Genomic DNA, 7,647 nt, shown 5'->3' on the forward strand with positions numbered 1-7,647 from the left:
CCCAGATTAAGAAGAATGAATTTTGAAGAAACAGAGAAAGTGCAGCGGATGGAACCAGAACTGACTTCAGCATGCAATAACCCAACACCAGACCCCAATTCTCCTGCCCTGAAAGACTGTTACGACAGATGGAACCAAAAACCATGGACTAAATGAACCCAATGGACATTTTAGAGGGATGGTCCATAGATTAAGGGAGTGCTATCTGTGTATGTATTTTAAAATTGGGAAGGTGGTGGTGATTAATTGGAATGTATTGTAAGAGTAGGACCTAAGCATGACGTAAATGGTATAGAATAAGGGGTGGATAATGTCCTGGTTTCGGCTGGGATAGAGTTAATTTTCTTCATAGAAGCTAGCATAGTGCTGTGTTTTGGATTTAGTACCAGAAGAATGTTGATAACACACTGATGTTTTTAGTTGTTGCTGGGTAGTGCTCAGACTACTCAAGGACTTTTTGAGCTTCTCCTGCTCGCCCAGGTGCATAACAAGCTGGGAGGGAGCACAGCCAGGACAGCTGACCCAAGCTGACCAAAGAGCTATTCCATACCATAGAACGTCATGTTCGGCGGGAGTCGGTCGGTTGGTCGGTTGCGGGGAGAGTGATCGCTGCTCGGGGACTGATCGCTGCTCGGGGGGAGTCATCGAGGCTCGGGATGGGCTGGGCATCGGTCGGCGGGTGGTGAGCAATTGCATTGTGCATCATTCGTTTTGTATATTCTGTATATTCTCTTACCATTCTCATTATTACTATTATTATTATTTTCTTTTATTAAACTCTCTTTATCTCGGTCCACGGCTCTAACCTTTTGTTCTCCTTCCCAATTTTCTCCCCCGTCCCACTGAGGGAGGGGGATGTGAGCGAGCAGCTGCGTGGTTCTTAGTTGCCAGCCGGGTTAAACCATGACACTGTGGCAACTTTCTAAAATAATTTTGTTTTGAAGCATTTTAACCAAAGACTAAAGCTCACCTGAAGATACAACTGGGTTTCTTTTTAGACTATGTATTAATTATTTTCCAGCTGAGACATCCTTAATGTCTAAGTGTGCAAAAATAATGTACTTCTTAAAATGTAAAATTAGAAAAGCTAGCTAGGGATATTTGATCTCTAATTTCCTTTGATACTCTTTTTTAATTACAATAAATAACATAGCTTTAAGAGAACCAAAAAATAAGTGGTTATCTTGCTAGACACATTTCCCAACAAGTCTTAAAACAAAAATGAGCAATTAACCGTTCATATATTGCAATTTAATGTCCTAGTATATCATCAGTGTAACGTAAACACAATTCAGAAGATCATTTCATTCCAGCAAGACAATGAAAGCACATTGACTAGACAGATAAAGTTTTTGCTGAAGTTTGATCTGCTTATACAAATTAGTAAGCAGAGAGTGCTAGCTCATGAATCCAGTAAAATTCTTGAATAAAGGAGATAAATATCAGACTCCTGAACAGGCATGAAACATGTATCCAGAATAATAATTTAGTTCATATTTGGGGAGGTTACATATGTATCACCCTGGTCATATCTCCTCCTTACAATCAGTGCAGGGCTATCCCTCCCTGGAAGGGAAAAGCCCTTCCTTTTAGGAAGGAAAATATGAAAGGTTTTCATGCATCTTACTTTTGGACTTTTCAGACATCAGATGCAAAGATCTTCAGTTTTGACTGGACCTTTATGAAATTCAAAGATGCTCTCTCATCTTGAATCTCTCTTTGGATGAACTATCGAAGTATAAAATCTTATTAAGCATAGGGATCAGAAAAAAATATTCTCCTCCTTATTGCTGAAAATGTAAGCATTTTTGGACTGACTTCTTGTGAAATGCTGTGCATGTATCTAAGCTGGAAGATGTTCAGGGAATAGTGTCACAATGGAAAACCCTAACATGTTAGGATATTATCCCAAAAGAGTGTTATTCTCTTCAGCTAAATTGTAATAACAGAAGCAGGATTTTTTACAAATGCTACGTCTATGAAATTGTAAGAAATCAAAGGTCCAAATAATTCAGTGTAAAATTCCTGCAGTTTATCAATTATTGCAGAAACACTTGTAAGACATTCCCTTGGTAATGTTAAAAATAGAATGAAGATTTCTCTGCTCAGTAGTTAGGAAGTTTTAAATCTCTTCCCCAAAAAGAAGTATTTCTGTATTTGATGGTGGCTGTTTTAATCTTTAATATAGTCTCTCCACTTTTTCTTATTATGTTCAATTCTTCAGTAATCTGCTAAGTTCTTGACTTTGGTAGTGCCCTGTGCAATGAGTGCTGCCAGCTAATTGAATGTTGCTGTGAATAAGCAATTGATTAGTTTTAAATACAGACAGCATTGTCTGGCTGCATTCAACATTTACGATTTATTGAATGAGGAAGTGAAACAAAGCCTCCCTTTTCTTTTTACATACCATTTTACTTTGAACCACTTATATTCCTTTCTAGTTCGATTTCACCAAAGGTTGGTTCTCTCTCCCATTTCTCTTCTATAGAATTTTTTATCTGTCCCTAAGCACACCTGCTTTTTGCTGCCAGAACTTCCTAATTTCTATAACATCCTTTCTGCAAAGGGGCAGCCAAGTCTGAAGTTGAGTGTTTAAGGGATAAGGTGTTATTACTTTCATTAGCCACTTGAATTAGTTAATTACCTCCATCATTCCTCAGAGTTTCATATTCTGTCACGTGGTTTCCCTTTCCTCTGTCCTTTCACAAGCACACTCCTTACTGAATCCATCAGTAAACACACTTAATGTAATTCTTAGCATGGAAACTCAGCAGCTTAACTGTCAGCATTTTCTCACAATGAAAACAAATCATTATATGAACCATATGTTTGATCGTTAGTTGTATTATAACAGCTTGAGTCCCTATGCTTTACTCAGAGCTGTGTATAAGACCCTATCGAAAGTCTTTTGGGAGGCCATATATACTGCTAGCTTGCTTTTGGTTGCATTTTCCCATTGCACAGAATTCCAGAGGACAAATAAAGATGTCTTCTCCTCCTTGCAAAAATCTTTCTGATTAGACCACATCTGAATTAACTGCCTGGGTCTTTGTGATTTGTCATCATTCTTTGTGCTTAGTCTGTCCCTTCCCTCCGTCATCCAGTATATCTCTATGGATGTAGGTATGTGAATTTAGTCTGTGTGTGAATTCTTTCTGTGCTGCAAGTGTGAGGTTCTGTCCATATCTGTGAAATAGAGCTGAAGGGTTCTGGGCACAACCACACCAATGTCAAAGGGCTTCTTCTGACTCTGCTTCAGCAGCACAGGACAGTCCTCATACTGTGTCCAGGCATGCTCTGGAAAGGACGTGTTTCCTATTTAATCATTATGATTCTCTTGCCCTCTCCCCAGCCTTTTGGAGTTTTTCACTCTTATGTGAAGTGTTGCACAGTTCAGTCCATGCTCCTGTTTTCAGATATACTTCCTAGATGAAAGGAGGTTTTGAGAATTCAGCTGAGGTGAGTATCTTTCTTTTTATTTGTGTTACAATTGCTGTAATTCATTTTGGAATAATACCACAATGTATCTTCTTTAACCCATCAGATGTAGTCCATGAGGAATACCCCTTAGAAACTCCCTGTGAAATAGTTCTCCATCTTAGAGATGGGAAATAGGGAGATAGCCAATAACCCCCTATGCTCTGGTAATTCCTAGCTGCTGGAATTAGGGATATAGACATAATATAGTGCAGCCTCAGGGCTGTGCTGCCATATGCTAAAAGCTGAATTAGCCTTTTGGCAACTATTAAAATGAGAAGTTGACAAGGTGCCATAGAGGCACTTTTTCCCACTAAATACTCTGTCCTGAGGAACCAGGATGGGTTCTTTATTTGTGACCTAAAAGTGGCACATATGGAATTTGCCCTGAGAGATGCTATTTTTCATTCTTTTCTCTTGAATCTGAAGTATGTAAGATAAAACAGTTTCTTCTGAACCAGCTTTAAAGAGCTCTTCCAGTACGTGGGGTCATATGAAAATGTTTCTAAAGACATGGTTGTCCACAGCAGGGGACAAGGCTAGTTAATGCCACATAAGAGCTCCCTCACAGGCGTGCTTCTTGCTCCATCACTGTCAGAGCTGCTCTGTTTCTAAAAATATCTGAAAATCTCCTGTCATTTTAAGATAGGTTAACCGAGTATTTTTATGTAGAAATCATGATTTTCCACTATTTGTGTGGACTATACTGTATTTCCAGTGTGCTGATAAAATAAAATCAGTCTTTGCAAAGCATTAAGCACAGAAGGAGTACCTTTCAAAGTTTATGGCTATTGGCCATGAAGATGTGCTTGGAGCAATTAGCTCATACTCTTTTGAAATCACTTTTGTAAGGTAAAAATACTGATTTATTAGTATTCTGAACACTCTTAAGTGTCTACTTGCTCATCTGCAGGTATGTTTACCTTCTTAATCCCAGTAGGAGCTGCTGAATTCAGATGAAATGAGAAGACGGTGACTGCCTCAAGAGTAATTTCTGTAAAAGGCAGAAGGAGGTTTTCTAAGAAGTTAAATTACAGTACCTAGATTGCTTCAGAGACAGTTTTAATATAGAGATGGCAATGTTGGACAAGGCCATGGCTTGTTTTACACAGGAGTTGCAAGGCAGTCTTGTGTCACAGGTACAGGAGCAAGAGGGGGAACACCAGCTGTGAAAGGACAGAGCGAAGCTGCATGCTCAGAGGAAGACTGACATTGCATAAAGAAGAGATCTGCCTGGCGTAAAAAGACTCTTTTCAGTTGAGTTCACGTCCCTGGCTAAGAGCTTAGCACCAAAGACTAAAAAATACCTGAGCTATTAAGGCCTGGAGATACTTGAACATGCCTGTGGCAGTTGACACTGAACAAGGGTGCTGAATGAGAGCATCCCTCAAAACACTCAGGATTCCTGGAAATCTTCCATCTATGGGAGTCACAAAGCAGAAGCATCTAAAACGAGAATCTCCTTCCCAAAGTTGAGCTGCTGTGATGTGTATAAGACCACACAGGGTAAAAACAAGTGTGGAGTCTGAATAATTCTTCTCAATTAAGGAGCATGCACTCCTTGAAATCGTTGGTCCTAATCAACAGACTACACCTCAGATACTATTATATATCCTGCAGAAAGATTTTACTGTGTAGGCTCCTGATATTTTTGAAGCCTAATCACAGTTGCATAGTTTTTTTGCTATTTGTAATATCTTTCTTGCAGGCTATCACTGATAGCAACATCTTTAAGCAATGCTATCATATTTGTATTATTTTTAAATGTTAGAGCATTAAAAATAAAATAAAAAATAAAATAAAAAATAAGAGCAGTATAAAGGTCAATAACAGTCTGGACAGGGAAGAACTGTTTTCCATTAAAAAAGTCCTATCCTCCCCCAAATTATGCTAATGTAATTAAGTATTATGAACGCAGTATGTAAATCAAAATAATGTCAGGGAAAAAACTCTTCATGAGAGACACTACAGATCAATCCCTAAAAGATTGTAAGGGAAATTAAACCTATTACAAAAGTTCAGTGTTTACATAAGCATTAATGTATTCAATAATATTGGATGCAGTGATGATGCAAATAAATTATTAAATACACAATCACCAATATTTCTGAAGGAATAGTGACTTTGCCATTTTGTTAGTGTTATTTAAAGGGCAAATTTTGCCGTTAAAAGGCAAAATAAATCATTCTGAATTCAAGAGAGATTTAAAAAACTTCATGGAATATGGTTTATTTGGTTATCATGTCAAATATAAAAAATACCTCAACTTGCGTGTCATAAACATTCGTGAACAGGAAAATGGAATTAAGTTTTGAGTCTAAGTAACAGAAGCAGAAGATGACGGAAGCAGCAATAAATGGACTGTGCAGAAAATGCTTGGTGACAGGAGCAGCCACCACTGCCCCTAGCAAAGCTGCTTGGTACTCCCCTAGCTACACTACACAGAAGCGCAGGCAGTTGGCACCCTCTGTCCGGCACCTGGTTGCCTGGTTCGGTGACTCTCAGTGAAGATGTGATGTGGTTAGCAGCCTGTTTAGAGAAAGCTAGGTGGGTCACTGCTAGAGTTGGAAGCTCTTAAAGATGTGTTTGTTGTCGATTAATGATACTATTCCTTTATGGAAGATGGCAGGGGGACTGGCCTGCATACCTCAGAATATTGCGTGAAGTATTGAGTTCTGAGAGGGTGTTATTTTAGTTTTAACTCTGTTTTTCTATTTTGGTTTTGTTATGGTTGTTTATTATGTGTTGTATGTACTATTGCTTACATGCAACATAACAATCCATGTCTGTCTTTGTCCTGACTAATTGTGGACTTAAGGTCTTCACCCATCTGTATCCCAAATTTATTTTCTTAAACATACAGTGTGACCTTTCTCCTCACTCTGGAAAAAATTACTTAGTAATTTTCTCTTTCCCATTTATTCACTTCCTGCAGCTGTAGATAGGTGAGGGGTTTTTTTTATAATTCTGTCTTTTCAGAGACATGTTTGCCTATGTTATTATGACTACTCAAGGTTTGGGGGCTTTAAATGGTCTTTAACGTTCTGTATTATAATGTAATTTCGAGTGAATATTTATCAAGAGTCACGACATGACAACTACTTGAGAAACATGGCTAGAAAGACTATGTATGGCAAACAAATGATCACTAGTTAGTTATTATTTTTTATAAAGGTAGACACACTGATGAACCAAAGGTAGGAAAAACACCTGGAGTAAATAAGCTATTCTGTGTTCAACATCAAAGAATGAATTGCCTTACTTGAATGCTTAACCTGGAAAATCTGAATGGATTTAGTTAGACAAAACAAGCAGAATGAATTAAATTTTTATTTCAGAACTCAGTAAATATATTTGAGCTCTGTAGAAATCAGTGATATCTATATGCATTTATATAAATGTAATTGGGAATAACTACTCCAAAGTAATTGTTTCCATCATAGATAACAACTTTAACATTATTTCTTATTTAAATCTCACTCATTAAACTGATACTCAACTACTGCTCTTGAATACAATGAAAATGTTAGTGGACATCTTACATCTTCAGAAATGAATCAATAATAATATGTTTTAGTGTTAGTATGAAAAGGCTATTTCATCACTATGCAAACCCATGCTGCTAATCTTTAGTCTGATGTGGGACAGGGGTATGGAAATAAGTCCACCTATAGCTTATTACATGGCTGTTGAATCCTGACAGGGAATAGTCCATGAAATAAACTGTGGACTTAGTCTGTGGCCTAATCTGTCAGGAAGCAGTTTATATTATCTGATTCCCAGATAAAGGATCCCTTTTCCATATAAAATGGTGCTTTTATTTCTTGTAGTATCATTCTAAGTTAAACACTTTTGAAGCAAACCCAGACTTTAATAGCCTTTCTGATGCTCATGTATTTTTACCCTTTAAATCAGCATCATATCCAGCCTCCTTGCATAACATCTGAGGAGCCAGACTTGTTTTTAGGATGATGGTTATTCATCAAATGGTGCGTGATCAGAAAGTCTTGTTATCATAAGGCTAAGTATGTCATTAATGTTTCCTAGACCTACCTTGAGCACCTGCTGTACATAATCTGTTATGTGAGACTGTGTGAGGACCACCGATCTCTAACCAGTTCTGAGTATCTTGTTTTCCAAAGACATGTCAAAATGGGTGCTTCATGGAAG

The sequence above is a fragment of the Egretta garzetta genome, unplaced genomic scaffold, assembly GCF_000687185.1.
Source record: "Egretta garzetta isolate BGI_Z169 unplaced genomic scaffold, ASM68718v1 scaffold22, whole genome shotgun sequence".
Lineage (NCBI taxonomy): Eukaryota > Metazoa > Chordata > Aves > Pelecaniformes > Ardeidae > Egretta > Egretta garzetta.